Source organism: Mobula hypostoma, chromosome 20 (genome assembly GCF_963921235.1).
Source record: "Mobula hypostoma chromosome 20, sMobHyp1.1, whole genome shotgun sequence".
Lineage (NCBI taxonomy): Eukaryota > Metazoa > Chordata > Chondrichthyes > Myliobatiformes > Myliobatidae > Mobula > Mobula hypostoma.
Window position 1 is genome coordinate 25,149,599 of NC_086116.1, and position 16,654 is coordinate 25,166,252.

The following is a 16,654-nucleotide window of genomic DNA, read 5'->3' on the forward strand; positions in this document are numbered from 1 at the left end:
TATAAATTGCTTGGGTACAATCTGATCATCAGAAAAATAATATCAATTCTATAATTGTTACTCTGATTTTGGAAATTCATGTATATTTTCGGGTTTCCGTTTCAATTCTGAAATAATATTCTGTCTTTGATTCAGTTAATTTGTTTCATACCAAAATTAGTGCCAAGGTCCAACCATTGTGTATGTTTCGCGATGCTACATGGAAGTTAAAAGCGCAACTTTATTTAATAACCCGTTTGATTAGCCTTGTTAAGGAAGAAATTAAATAATAATTCGAACCCAAGAAATGACTCGGATACAAATCTGTGCCATAATTTGGAGAATTAAAAACAAGTATCTAAATCTTGGAGCTAATTCCTATGAACATGAATGACTAAAGGAATATTCTGCGTTTTGAAGATGCTGTTGTTTTCCTTCTGCTAGTCCATACATCACACAATTGAACCGCCACCGCGCTTCTGAGGCCCTCTGCGACCTGCCTTTCATTTTCACTGAGAATTTAAAAAGAGATAAGTTGTCCTTTCTATAATTCATATGGGGGGGGGGCGGGAGAGAAAGTTACGAAGGATAGAATCTCTGGAACCTGAAATAAATTTCACAGTATTACTCCTTCAATTATTCTGTGTTAGTTCTTTTTCAAGTGTACGCAGCCCGACCAAATGTCTATTTACCGGCTCCACTACATCATAATTTTCTTTGACACACACATTAGTGTTCACATTCTTCCAATAAACCAGCCACCTTCGGTTGATTCCGCGGGTTTAAACGAAAATATTGTTCTAGCATTGGGGTTCCCAAACTGGAGTCCATGGTCCCCTTGCTTAATGAAAGGCATAAACTTGATTAAATCTTCCGGTTAAGCTCCTGAACAGCGTTTCTGCCAAAATAAATGCTCGATTTCGGGAAATTAAAGCAATAACGATGAGAGTGGTTTGGTATGGAAATACCAAAGCCCTTGAACAGAAAATCCCCCCAAAAGTAGTGGATACAGCCCAGTATATCACGGATGAAGTCCTCCCCATAGTTACGCACATCCACACAGGACGTTGTCGCAGGGTCCCCCACCACCTAGGTCATGCTCTCTTTTCGCTGTTGCCTCCAGGAAGAAGGTACGGGAGCCTCGGGACCCACACCAGCAGGTTCAAGAACAGTTATTACCCCTCAACCTCTGGCTCTTGAACGAGAGGGGATAACTTCACTCGCCCCTTCACTGAACTGTTCCCACAAACTCTTTTTCAAGGACTCTTCATCTCATTTTCTTAATATTCATTATTTGTTTTCTTTCGTATTTGCACATACGTTTGTTCGTCCTATTTGAGGGTGGGGGGAAGTTTTTCAATGATTCTATTGTTTCTGGGATTTACTCTGTATGCCTGCAAGAAAACTAATTTTAGGATTGTATATGGTGACATATATGCACTTCGGTTCAATATTTTATTACATGTCCTTTCATGACACTGATAGCCCTGACCAGACTTTTAAGTACGGGCGTGATTCCTGCCGCATCGGGTTTGGAGGCAGTTGATTACAACATAACAATTCGACACTCGTGTGACAGCTCTGATAATGGAGTAAGAGTAACCATGTCGCTTTACTCTTATCTAAACGCGTCGCTCGTGGCTGCTTGAATAAAAACATACAGCTTTTGAAGCAGCAGGGCCTGTATTAATATAACGCCTTAAAAGTAGCAAGACCAACGATGGCTATTCGCGTGAAAGCATCAAATTTGACATGGGACCACATAAAGAGAACTTGGCCGTTAACCAAAAGCTTAGTAAATATTTATGTTTTAAGCTATGTGAAAGGAGGTGAAGTTTGGCGAGGGAATTCAGGGTCTTGGGACTTTGGCCGCTAATGATACTGCCATGAACGGCGGTGGTGATAAAGAAGCCAAGTCTGGAGTATTGAGAGGCTGAACGACTTTATAGAGAGAAAGAAGGATGAGACCATGAAGAGATTTGGAAACAAGGGTGAGAATCCTCTTTGCTAACTTCTATCATGTGTGGTGGAGAGTATATCGACTGGCTACAGCACAGCCTCTTATTGGAAACACCAACACCCTTGAACTGAAAATCTTACAAAAAGTAGTGTACTGTATAAGGCCCAGTCCATAAAGCCCGTCTGAACTTTGAATCATTACTGTTCATTACTATTGTTACACTCTTGGAAGAACTTCATACCATAATGATGAACTTTTGATCTTTCAGTCTAACTGATCATGGATCCTACACTTTATTTGTCTATCTGTACTGCACTTTCTCCGTAACTGTAACACCATAGTCTGCATTCTGTTTTTATCCCCTTTTTTGTACTCCTTCTATGTACCTATGTAGGAAATGATCTGTCTGGGTGGCATGTAAGCAAAAGCTTCTCACAGTATCTAGGTACATTTTTATCTGTCTGTTGAGATACAGTATGGAGCAGACCCTTCCAGCCTTTCCAGCTGCACAGCCCAGCAACCCTGGATTTACACCATAGCCTAATCACAGGACAGCTTACAATGACCAACTAACCTACCAACTGGTACGAATATGGACTGTGGGAAGGAACCGGAGGAAACTCACACAGTCACAGTGAGAATGTACCGACAGCGGCAGGAATTGAACCCAGGTCTCTGATGCTGTAAAGCGTTGTGCTATCCACTACACGACCATGTCCCCTCCCCCCTCCAGTGTGATGATAATAAACCAATGACCAATTATTTAGGAACCAAAGTAAATAAGCACACTTTGATGGTACATAGGCCCAGTATGAGTTAGAAGTTCAGAAGAGTTTGGATGGCATCAAATTTACAAAGAATAGCATGAGGAAGGTTATCCATGATTATTCTGGAATAGTCAAATTTAGAGGCTTTAAAAAGCCATGGCTGATGGCTTGACCAGAAACAAGATGAGGCAGGGGCAAACTAGAGCCAATTACAGAGGTAGCAATCAATGGTCATTACTAGCAGTAATCACAGTCTCAAACTGAATCTTTTTGCAGGGATATACATTATACTATGTTATCTACAGTTTACTAAGTAAAATGATTTTGTACAGTCCAGATTGTGGCACAGTTATTCAAGTAACTGTGTTTGTTGCTGTGATTTTTTTTCAATCCATTCACCCTAATACATCCATTTAATTCAATTGGACACTGGCTGCAACTTAATATCAGTAAGGAAACTACGTTCTTTACTCCATGACAATTTCACACAATTTATATATAGGAAAACATGGTCATAAACCATGTTTTACTGAAGGTTCAAATAATAATTACAAATATTAGTCAAATGGTTTGAATCTCAAATGCAATTTTTGCTGTATGAGTAATTTGACTAATTTTTAATGTATTTCTGCCTAAATTTGGAGATTTTGGAGACTACCACCATACTAATGCTGTGTGCTCAAATGCAGCTTATGTAACTCATTGGTGCTATGTTAAGGCACAAGTTGTAATTGGCACACTTTCCTGAGCCAATTAGTGCCTGGATATTCTTGGACAGATTCCCAGATAAATCAGAAGTCACTTTCTTTTTGTTTTATCTTTGAAGTATGACTTCTGAAGTCACTTAAATTATTTTGGAATTTTTTTTCTGCACTTGGCAATGTTGATCTTTTGATTTTATTCAGATTTGGAAGTATGAACATTTTGATAACCAAGTAAAATGATTTCTTTCTTAACTGATCAATTTATTTAAAATTCTAGTCTTCTCTCCCATGAACACATTTTAAACATATTGTTTAACCTCCCTTGCTAATGTGGATTCCAGTCAATTTATTTGTTTGGCATTTGCAGAAAGCAATTTGTCATCTAGGTCAGTGATTATAAACCTGATTCTGATGCAGTCTATGTAGGGGTACACTTAAACTGCTCATCATTAACACCGAACAAAATCAGGAGAGCCTGAACTGGGTGTTATAAAGCTGAGTTCTTATGTCAAATCTTAATTTTAATTAATTAGTGTTTTATTAACTTTTGAAAATACTGGGGCAGATTAAAAGCCAAGTAAAGAACAGCAATTAAAAAAGTGACTGGGACAGCTTTTCACAGTATGAAGGTGTTGAACCAACATAATGGGGGAATGAGAGGCTTTGGACGAAGAAAGATACAAAATAGCACTTGCTCTGAAAAGTGCCTATACAGTGCCACCTCTAGGCATAATTGGTATTGCAGCTCCTAAGAGATGACCAACAATCAGGAATGATATGAACATTTTTGAGAAATAATTGTCCTGTATATCAAATTTGATGAATACGTAGGTGATCTTTTACTCACCTGAAATTTTTATTTTACACTTATGTTGTCAGTTCTAACATTTTAACCATTAAGTTTGTGTACTACAGGTACAAATGCATGATATCATCTCCCTCTTCGGAAGAAGGATAAAATGCCGTGAGGTCTCAAAGGTATTGGTAATCAGGGCCATCTAGAGGTATAATTACAGAATGTGGTAATTGTAGAGAAAGCTCCTTGAAGTCTGCTGCAGGAGAAGTCATTACACAGATCCTTCTTAACTTCCTTGTCCACTGGGAAAAGATCTCCACTGTAAATCATCAAGAATTTGTTCTTGTTCTACACCTGGTGTCAAAAGTCATTCAAGGGACAAGGCTGAGCCAGCAGTTAATTGCCTATTTCTAATTTCCCTGAGAAAGTGATGGTGACAGCCTCCTTATACCCCTGCAGTCACAGAGGTATGGATATGCCCATAATGCTGTTGGGAAGAAATTCCCAATATTTTGACCCAGTGATGGTGAAGGAACAGCAAGATGCCATCCTGACGTGGAAATATGCGGCTTGGAGAGCAACTTAAAGGTGGTGGAATTCCATAGTCCAAACTAAACTTTGTTAAACCTTGGAGTAAGTATACCTCTGGTGGTTGGGTGTGTGGGTGGAATGTGGAGGTCTAACATTTAATGTTCAGAGCCAATATTGCCACATTGGAAATCCTCAACTGTTGTGTACTAAAATTCAAATAGATAAAAAATATTTTCCTGATAATCTTTCAGGTAATTGAATCATATGCAAATGAAAACATTGATAAAAGAATTTGTTAAATGTATTGTTTTTTCTAAAGTTTTGTTCTTAACCATGATCATTAAACTAGATTTTCTCCTAGTGACCCTAGTGTAAGCCTTAAAAATTCTCATATAGATAAAAGAAAACTTGGCCAAGAAAATAGTGAGGAGGATGGTGCCTTAAGAGGATATTGATAACCTAATGGTGTAGGTGGACACATAAATGATGAAGTGTAATGTTCTAAAGAGGAATCAATATATATTGGAAGTTAAAATAGTACAGTTTTAGATAGAGTGCAGGATCAGAGAGAGCTAAAGTTGCATCTTAACAGTCACAAACACAAGAAAGACTGCATATGCTGGAAATCCAAAGCAACACACACAAGATGCTGGAGGAACTCAGCTGGTCAGGCAGCATCTATAGAGAAGAGTACAGCTGATGATTCAGGCTGAGACCTGATGAAGGGTCTCTGGCCGAGACATCGACTGTTTACTCTTTTCCATATATGCTGCCTGCCTGGTCTGCTGTGTTCCTCCAGCATTTTGTGTGTGTTGCTTAAGAAAACAGTGCCAGGATTGATTGGAAAAAATGTTTAGAAAGTCATAAAGACTTGGCCTTTTCAAAGTTATGTATGATACAAACAAGATATTTTGAGCCTCTTTTGAAAACCTATTGGTTTGGATGCAATAGGAATGTTGGAGATGATGAGGCTGTTCTCTTTGGAGCACAGAAGGTCAAGAGAAAATATGATGGAAATGTTCAGAGTCATATCACTGTACGGTATGGAAGCAGACCATTCAACCCATCCTAACCAGAGGGCATCCTTCTTCATTAATTCCATTCCTCGCCGTTGGCCCCAAGCTCTCTACAGCGAAGCTGTTCAGGTGCTCATCTAAGCACTTTGCAAATGCTGTCAGTGACCCAGCTTCTGACAGTATATTCCAGCTACTTATCACTCTCTGAATGATGAAGGTTCCCCTCAAATCCCCTCCCAGTCTTTCTTCTCTTACCCTAAACCTACGTCACCTAGATTTACTTACCTCTGATTTGGGGAAATCTTTCCTTCAGATTATCCGCCCTATACTCTTCATCATTTTATATAGTTCAATCATGTTTCCCCTGCTTCAAGAAGAACAGACCTAGCTTCTCCAGTCTCCTCTCATAACTGAACTGCTCCATCGCAGGCAACATCCTTGTGAATCTCCTTTGCATCCTCTTATGTGTTATCACATCCTTCCTGTACTTTGCTGACCAGAACTGCATGTAGTACTTTACCTGAGATCTGACCAAGGTTTTACAAAGGTGGAACATAATTCCCCTACTTTTGTATTCAATACCTTGAGTTCTGAAGGCTACTATTCAATGTGCTGTCTTATCCAGGTTATCTGTGTTACCTCCTTCAAGAATATATAGACATGTACTCCAAGGTCCCTCAGTTCATCAATATTTCCTAAAACTCTGCCAGTCATGGTGTAGTCCTAACCTGAATACAGTCCCAAAATGCATCTGGATCTATCAGCCATTTCAACCCATTACACCAACATACTGATACCACTCTGCAGAACTAAGACGACCTTCCACACTATCAGCAATTCCACCAACCGATGTGTAATCTGCAAATTTATTGATCTTGCCTTCCACATCCACATCGGAGTCATTTATATATATCATAAAAAAGCAAAGATCCCAGCTCTGATCCTAATTCAACACCATGAATCAAGAGTATCTAACTGCAAAAAACACTCTTTACCATCACCGCTTCCTATTGCCAAGCCAATTTTGGATCCAGTTTGCCAACTTGCCCTAGATCCCATGTACCCTAATCTTTTGAATCAATCTCTGAAAATTCGATGTCCTGGCATATTGAGTTGCCAGACCTGCCTGTCCTTTGATGGCAGCATTATAATAAATAACTGCGTTAATTAACATCACTAAAAGCCAAGTTCAAGTTCAAGGGAAACAGTTGAAGTGTTGAGAAACTGGAGACTGGTGAAAGAACCAAAACTGACACGAGGAGAAGCTTCACAGATCAATTGTGATTTAGAATTTTCTCCCTGAAAGGCTAATCTCCGAAATATTTTCAATTACAATTTAATCCCAACAGTATTTGAAAATTATGGAACTGTTAGAAACATTCATTGTTCATCTTATTTTTATGAAGTAATCAATTTGCCATAATTATATTGGGATTTAAAAGGATGTCAAGGCCATGTCATGTGCCTGAACCAATTTAAAGAAACAACTGAACCAGCGGTGCGAATGATATGGGAATGTATTTAGAAAAGGCGGTACGTGGAGTAGTGGTTAGCACAACGCTTTGCAGTAGCAATGACCTGGGTTCAATTCTGGCCATTGTCTGTAAGGAGTTTGTATGTTCTCCCTGTGACCACATGGGTTTCCTCTGGGTGCTCTGGTTTCCTCCCACAGTCCAAAAATGTACTGGTTAGTAGGTTAATTGGTCCTGTGATTAGGCTTGGTTAAATCGAGGGTTGCTGGGTGGCACGATTTGAAGGGCTGGAAGCGTCTACTCTGAACTGTATCTCAATGAATAAATAAAAGACCAATGGAATAGTATTCTGGAACCAACATTACAGATTGCCTTTCTGCAGTGGTCTGGTGTACTTGGATATCAAAAGATTTTCAGGTTTATGCATAGTTTTGCTGTTTTGGAATATGACTGATTGCAAATGACCCAGCATCTGTACTGTGATATGCTGCACAATCTGCATTGCAATGTGAGGCACAAATTAATTTAACTGACATTCTGAGAGTTGTGTTTCAGTCCTGTACTCCGGTCAGGCAGTAAAGCTATCACAGTCAGCATATCTACACCGTGAGATGTCAGCTACTAGAAATAGCTGCAATCTTGTCTGCATCTTGATTTAACTTGGAGTTAAATTACAATCTTCCCTGATGTTGGTTTAGAAGGTTTACAAAATGCTCCAAATTGTTAGTTTATTTTACATAAGAGGTGTCTTCCAGTCACAGTGGGATTATCAGATTTACAAATTGTTTTCCAACTGATCTTGATCACATGAATGACCCTGAAGAATTTGTAAACACACTACAATTAGGCCTTTGAAGACTCTCTCATGACAATTGCCCTGTGGCAAATGTGGAGGATGATAAAAATCTAAGCAAAACATTCACTTTAAAAGTGGAGAACTCACTGTGCTCCAGTGGGAAAGGCTTTGTGCATCTATTTATATTTTACCAGTATACTTATCAATCTTGCTGTAGAACACTGATGCTTGTCCTGTTAAGGTAACATGCGTGGGAAGGATTTGAATATCCCCATTTATAGCCCCTTTTTTCTACTTATTATTTTTATTGTTACCATCAAGGAGGAGGCACAGGAGCCTGAAGGCACACACTCGACAATTCAGGAACAGCTTCTTCCCCTCTATCATCCAATTTCTGAATGGACATTGAACCCATGAACACTACCTTACTACAATTTTTAAACTTTCAGTTTTGCACTACTTATTTAATTTAACTATTATATATACTGCAATTCACAGTTTTTCTCTATTATTGTGTATTGCAGTGTACTGCTACAATACGTAATAAAGAAAAGACAAATTTCACGACATATGCTGACAATATTAATTCTGATTCTGATTTTGAGTCTTACTTACCAACTGCCCATTATTCCACCAGTGCTTAGGGCAGCAATGAAGGTCCTCTAATTCTGGCAGTTTTCAGGGCTTCCTCTCAATTTTTACTACTGTCAGTCATGCAAGCCCCACTGGAAACTCAGGAATACCATCACACTCAGATGTAGAAGGATTCTTCATTGCTACTTCCACAACAATTTTTTTTTCAGATTATGAGGACATGCAGTACTCTTTTATTGTCATTTAGTAATGCATGCATTAAGAAATGGTACAATGCTTTTCCAGAATGATATCACGGAAACACACGACAAACCGGCTTAAAAACTAACAAAAACCACATAATTATAACATAGTTACAACAGTGCCAAACAATACCATAATTTGATAAGAACAGACCATGGCATGGTAAAAGTCTCAAAGTCTCCCAAAAGTCCCATCATCTCTCGCAGACGGTAAACCTCCTGTGCTGCCAATTTGCCGATGCAGCATACTGGAAGCATCTGACCACAGTCCGACTCTGAGCCTCCGACCAGCTGTCCGACACCGAGTGCCAAGCACTATCTCTGCTGAGCGCTTTAACCCTGGCCCCGGCAACAGGCAATAGGCAAAGCCGAGGATTTGGGGCCTTCGTCTCCAGAGATTCTCGATCGCCAGTAGCAGTGGGCATTTCAGAAGTTACTCCAGGTGTTCCTCTGCACTTCCCACAGCTGTCTCCATCAAATCCATATTGTGTACGGCCCCCTAGTTAACACATATCGATATCAATTCGGAACAGCCGCATGCGCTGCGTTGCGCTGCCATCTTCTCCTCCCTCCTTCTTTTGTTTTATCAGTCAGGTTTATTAGCCCTGAGCTGAACCCCCTGAACCTGGAGGACCAGTGGACCACTCTAAACTTGGCCTCTACCCTTTGACGTGTTTGGCATGAATGACCCTACCAAGAGCCAAAGTATAAAGCACTGACTCCAGCCAACATAGTTCTCAGGGTCATTGAGACACACAAGCCTTCAAACACTATGACAAGGTTGTCCTCCTCTTGGAGGATTCTGATTCTGATATCACTGAATTTGCCCTATGCTGATATCTTTGTCATTTAATCCTTCCTCTCTTCCATTTGATAACAAACTTTATTTGTTCTTTCCACCTGATTCTTCTATACAGTACTTGCTTGAAACCTGCTAAACTTCCAACATTTTTCAGATATTAAGAATGATTATAAACATGCAGCACCAAGTTTGATTTGGTGTCCCAACATACTACCTGACTTTCTGAGTATCTCTAATACTTATTCTTTTTAATTTCCAGCTGTACTTCTCACTTTCTTGTTATCTTAGAATGCTCTGTTAATAAAAATTGTAATGCTGATTTCATATGCAAATGATGGTGGGAAATACTTTTTGGATGGGAATGAGGTCTAGCATGTGTGTAAAACCATTTGGTAAATGTCATGTCTCAAAACCATTCTGGCTAAGAATATCCTGTTGGTCATTGTTTTGTTTCTTCATTGCAAAATTGTGACTTCTGCTTTTGCATTCATTACTTAATTTATTATTATTTATAACATTTTTTTTCTCAGCTCACGCTGGTGAAACCAGAGGTACAGGCATAGCCAAGTGTACTCATTTCTCAATTACGATGTACTTTTGGATTATTCGAGTGGTGTTTAGTATTGTGACTTTCTGGAGATTAACATAAATATTGCTATATGGCCCTAATTGTTTACTGCTATAATGTAGTGACTCTGGGAAGATACCAGTTGCAGATATTACTATCGTGCCAATGTATACCCATATTCCATAGTCATTCAATTTCCTCTTTTAATTCAGAGTTTTACACTTGTTGATTTCTGTAAGTTATGTGTGTTTGGAATGGCTATGTCTATTAAAGATTTTTTGTTTGTTTATCCTGTGTTAAAACCATCTACATTTCAATTTACTATCTTCAGTTTTCTTTGCATCTCCAGTTTTTTTTCCATGTTGGCAATGGTGAAATTTAAGCTCTTTACCTAAAATGTACTAGTAATCTCATTGACCCTTTCTCTATCTTTCAAAAATGGTTGTTTTATTCTGTTTCAGATTGCACAAGGTGTATAACATGCAGTCGTTTCTCTCAATTGTTATATAACATGGCACATTTGGTATACAAAGAAATCTACACAGGGATAAAATAAGGTCATTCAAACCTTTAAGCCTTTTTATCAACTAATTTGTATGGTTCAGCACCACACCTTTTTCTTGCAATCAGAATTTCTCCAGATTTGATGATTTAACTTTGGTAAAAAAATATTAAAAGATGCTAGGAAAAAGTTGTTGAGAAATAGTAAATGCTTACAAGTGAACATTAGTTTAGGTACTTCAGCATTTTCACCAATATTATATCAGATGACGTAGAGAACATCCCTTGAACATTTTACTATACAATGAATTATCTCGTTGAGTTACCAGGTATAACTTGCAAAGTAAATTTAATACAATCATTCTACACAGAATATATAGTACTGTGCAAAAGTCTTTGGCAAATTTATATATCTAGAGTGCCTGAGAGTTTTGCACAGTACTGTATTTGTCAACGTCGAACAGAAAATGAGTTTGTAAATCTGTCAGGAAAAAAAGGATGTTGGGAATGGTGAGGGTGGAGTGCTGTGAGAGGGGTATGGGGCAGATGGCAGAGAAGGAGTGCTGGGGGGAGGGGTGGCATGGGTGCAGACACACCCAGCCTTGTGTCACCAGGCAAGGTCATTTGATTTCAAACGATTATTTATTGATTATTACAGAATGTCTCCAAGTGCTTCCTTCTCCCTACCCCCTCTCCCTTCCCTTTTTTCCCAGCCATGATTCCCCTCTCCCTATCCCCTTCCCACTCTCTGTCCACAATAGAAACCATATCAGAATCAGGCTTATCATCACTCACATACGTCATGAAATTTGTTATTATTTTGCAGTAGTACCGTGCAATACATAAAATTACTACAGTACTGTGCAAGTCAATTCAATTCAAAAGTCTTAGACACCCTAACTGTATATACGTGCCTGTGACTTTTGCACAGTACTGTGGTACCTGAAGTTTCACATGCACTCAGTGGCCACTTTATTGCTTGTTAATGCCTGTATATAATCAACCAATCATGTGGCAGCAACTCAATGCATAAAAACATGCACACATGGTCAAGAGATTATATTGTTGTTCAGACAAAACATCAGAATGGGGAAGAAATGAGATGCAAGTGATTTTGACGCTGGAGTTATTGTTGGTGCCAGACAGGATAGTTTGAGTATCTCAAAAACTGCTCATCTCTTGGGATTTTCACACTCAACAGTCTCTAGAATTTACCGAAAATGGTGTGAAAAACAAAAAAAAAATTCAATAAGTGGCAATTCTTGTCAAGAAATGTAGAGAAGGCTTAAACCAAATGTAGGGCAGCAGAGACGATTTAGTGTGAATGATCATTTTAATAATAACCTGCAAATTAACAATCCACAAATGGCCACAAAACAAGAGAGGACAGATACTTAACATGACAAGGCAATAAGGCATGAAAGCTTGGAGCAACTGCTTGAGGCTTGTTAGTTTGGTAGGTGAAAAGAGGATGTGGATGAGAGCTGGGTTTAAATAGGCTGCAGGTGATGAGTTGGAAACAAGTGGCAGGTGACTCTTGTCAGCTGGCTAGAGACTGGGAGGTGCCTGCCTGTGTAGTGTCACATGACCGGCAACAATGAATTATCAATGGAGTCAGGTTTTATAAACAAACAAACATTTATTAAACTCTGCTCAACAAAAGCAGAAAAATATTTCAACGACTCACTTAACAGGAAGTTAACTGCTATACGGCAGCTCTGGAACAGTTCTTAAAGTGGTAAATTCGAACACAGTTCTTAAAGTGGTAAATTCGAAAGTTCAAGTGATTTTCACAGTCAATAAGGAGAGACTTCTCTGGAAACAGATTTCTTCGAAGACGTGACATTACTGCTGATTCTCCAAAGGATTCACGACAAAGGAAATAAAATGGCTTAAAGGAACTGACCTTTTTCTGGCGAGTGAACACTACACAAACTTCCCTGCTCTTGCAGGAGTATTCTCAGATGCATGTCACTATTTCTGAACGAAGACCCAATAAGGTCGATCCTTTATAAAACTGCCGAACAACTCCAACTTTATTCACTTCTTTCTTCACTCTCCAATCCTAGACTGTAAAGTAAAAATTATAGATGCAATACACAAAACTGGCAGCATCAATCTTTGCACCTTAAAATAGAAAGGAAAACTCTGTTTTAAAATGAAACTGTGTCTTGAGACAAATATGCAGCATAACCGAGTAACTGATGAACTAACACAAAACTAAACTGAAAACTAACTGCGTCACAACAGAGTTTCCCTTTATATACCTGTTGAGAACATGTCATCACGTGACCTCACACTGGCAGGAAAATTACATCATGTGACCTCCACAAGACCGTTACTTCATCCTCATAAGACACTCAATTACATCATGGTCATAAGACAGTCACAAGATACCCAGGGGTATGTAACAGTAGGCTCGACAGGAACCCCCATACTATGGCCGGCACCCAGTGGCTCAGGATGATCCAGTTGGGTCCGATGGAACTTCTGGATGAGCAATGGATCCAAGATGAAACTGGACAGCACCCAAGAGCTCTCCTCTGGATCGCACCCTTCCAAATCAACTAGGGACTGCACACTCCGTTCACGGCAATGTGAATCCATCAACTGGCAAACCGTTTACACTGGACTACCGTCCAACATCCTTGGTTCCTTTGGTGCAGGCTCAGCTGGATTGAGTGGTCCATGGACAATGGGCTTGAAGCAGCACACATGGAAGATAGGTGTGATCCTGAGGGATCAGATATTTCTTCCGTGTAGAAGGATTAGAGGCACAAAGGATCGCAGAAACTATTCCACTGGCTGATTGGCTCTTTCAGATTGTTCATTAGTTTGTGGATGATAGCCAGAGGACAAACTCACTGTGGTGCAGAGAAGAGAGCAGGAGGCTTGCCAGAGCAGCAACTGAATTGTGGGCCCCGGTCCAGTACAATGTCCTGGGGAGGCCTTGGAGATGAATTACATGTTGGAGAACCAGGTCTGTCATCTCAGTGGTTGACAGAAGTTTGGGAAGGGCAATGAAATGGGCTGCCTTGGAGAACCAGCCCACCTCTGTCATGATCACTGTGGCTCTATTAGAAAGTGGCAAACCTGTGATGAAATCCACGGCAATGTGAGGCCACTGGTGTCGAGGGACCAGTAGAAGCTGCAGAAGCTCAAAAAGCTGCAGGTTGGAGGAATTGGACTGGGCACATTGACAGCAGATAGTGACAAGCTCAAGTACATCTTTGATCATGGTGGGCCAGCAGAATCAGTGTCACAGAAAATCCAGGACAGTCAAGCGCCTGGATGGCTGGAGAGGGTGAGGAGTGGGCCGATCGGAGTGAATCAGAATGCACGGTCACAGCACGTACATACTGTCGTTGGGTGTGTCGGCCAGAGCAGGCACATGCCATAGGGCCTGGCCCAGATGTTCGGTCGAAGATCTAAGAAGAAGGAATGGTGGGCTGCAGGCCAATTTCTGTTTCATCTGGGTTAAACTGTAGTGTCAAGGCATCCACCTTAGTGTTCTCGGAGCCGGGTCAGTAGGAGATGAAGTTGAATTGCTCAATGACATTTGCCCAGTGCGCCTGATGGTTGTTAAGTTGGGGATCTGTTGTAATGGATATGAGGTTCTGGTAGTCATCCAGATGAGGAAGGGGTTGGTGTTTCTCATCAGTCAATGACTCTATTCCTCCAAGGATTATTTAATGTTAAGTAGCTCCTTGTGTCTATAGTGGCACTAAGTAGAGTTGAACTTGAGTGAGAAGAAGCCACACGGGTGTGTCTTCGTAATAGGTCCTCAATGGTCCTGATGCCCACATCAGACGTGTCCACCTCTACCATAAAAGCTCCAGAGGGGTACAGACGGTGGAGGATGGGAGTGGTGGTGAAGGGTCTCTTGAGCTCCTCAAAAACATGGACCATGGCAGCAGACCAGGTTTTCTGTGAGGTAGGTGATTTGGTACAGGAGGTTGTAGATGTTTGGGGGAGCACGGTCAAGGCCAATCAAAGGTGGCACTCACTTTCTCTGGGTTCATGATTATGCCTTGGGCATGAAAGGATGTAATCCAGGATGGAAATGATGTGTTTGGAAGTGGCATTTCACTAACTTGCAATGCAGCTGGTTTTTGAGGAGATGGCTAAATACTGAAAGGACATGACAGACTTGGTCTTGAATGTCCTTGGAGAAGATAAGGATGTTATCGAGGTGAATGAACACATACCTGTGTAGTATGTCTCAACAGATCTTGCTGATGAAGGCTTGGACTGTTAGATAGTCCAAAAGGCATCTCCAAGTATTCATGGTTGTTATTAACACCAGCTTCCACTCACCTCCTCAGCCACTCTGAACCAGATCCACTGCACCCTCAGGAATTCAGACCTAACAGTGAAGGCGACGTTGGATCGTTCAGTCCAGTTACCGAAGAGCACGGCCTTGCTCTCCCTGCAGTTGACTTTGGCCCCTGATGCCAACTCAAACTGGTTGCAGATGCTGATTAATCTGCAAACTGATCCTGGATTTGAGCAAAAGACAGCATCATCATCCATTTGCAAAAAGGCTTTGACCTATGTGTGTCCAGTGCCTGGCAATGTCACCCTCTTATACTCTCATCTTTCCTTTCCAAAAGGTTCTGTGTGGCACACAAACAAGACAGGGGAGAGAGGACCACTCTGGACTATCTGTTTCTCACCCACTGCACTACAGATATCAGTTAAGAGCAGTTGGATCAAATTTTTGATTCGCTCTCCAAAACTCATTTTAGAGAACACATCCACCATGTATGTGCAGTGTCCTGTCCAAGGTGACCAGGCAGGCATCCTGCACATGCATGTTAGTTTTCTGAGTCCTGCAAGCCTATCAAAGGTTTTCCTACCAGTTACAGCACAGGTTTGGCCTGGTGGATCACAGGTCTCAGAGCAGACTTGACCCAGCTGGCAATGGCTTTGGAGAGCATCTTATAAGCTACATTCAACAGAGATAAGGGTCTTTAATTCTTGACGTCTTCCCTCTCACTGCTTGTTGATGAGGGTGATGATGTCCTTCCTCAAGGAGTCTGACATGCTACCATCCAGAGGCCTGGTTGCATGTTTCCAGGAGGTCCAGGCCATCTGGTTCCACTGAGCCAAGCACAAATCAGCTGGTAAGCTGTTGCATCCGAGAGTTTTATTCATACCAAGGGAATAGATGGTGCCATTCGGGTCATCCATGGACAGTAGTTGATCCAGACTCTCTCGCTTTCTCTCCTCTGGCACCTCCATGAAAGAGGACAGGAAGTTCTCAAAGGGTATGTTGTCTGTCAACTTACTGTCATACAGACTGGCATAAAAATATCTGTAGATCCTTAGCATATCTTTTTGAGAGGGTGTTACTGAGGGTGTCCTCTTCCTTAAGGTGTCATGGTCCAGATCGGGGTCCCTTTAAATATACTTTGTTTATGTTACGATCCGGACCATTGACTCCCTGTTTCCCTTTGGTTCTCTGTTTTCCCGTATCCCTCAGCCTTGGTGATTAGAGGCAATCTACTCTTGGCTGAACTTGTAGTTTATAGTCTCTGGCTTTCAGCTGTTCGGGGCGAGAGCATTTGCAAAGTCACCAAAGGTACAGTGTGCCAATGTCATCTGGCCGGAGCAAGCCTAGTCTCCACCCGAAGCGAGTGCCAGTAATTCACCTTTCCTCACCGGAGCAACCCTGTCAAGTTACCTCACTAAAGCGAGCTTGCAAAGTTTCCTCACCGAGGAGGGTCCGTCAGTTAACCCACCGGAGGGAATCAAGAACCGCTGTCTACTGTTCCCGGGCCGAGTCGAGAACTCACCGCTACCTGGAGGCTCCAAGTCAAGTCATCCAAGTACCGAGTCAAGTCCCGGCCCTGGCGGCATCCAAATTCCAGGTCAAGTCCTGGTCCTGGCGGCATCCAAGTACCAGGTCAAGTCCTGGCCCTGG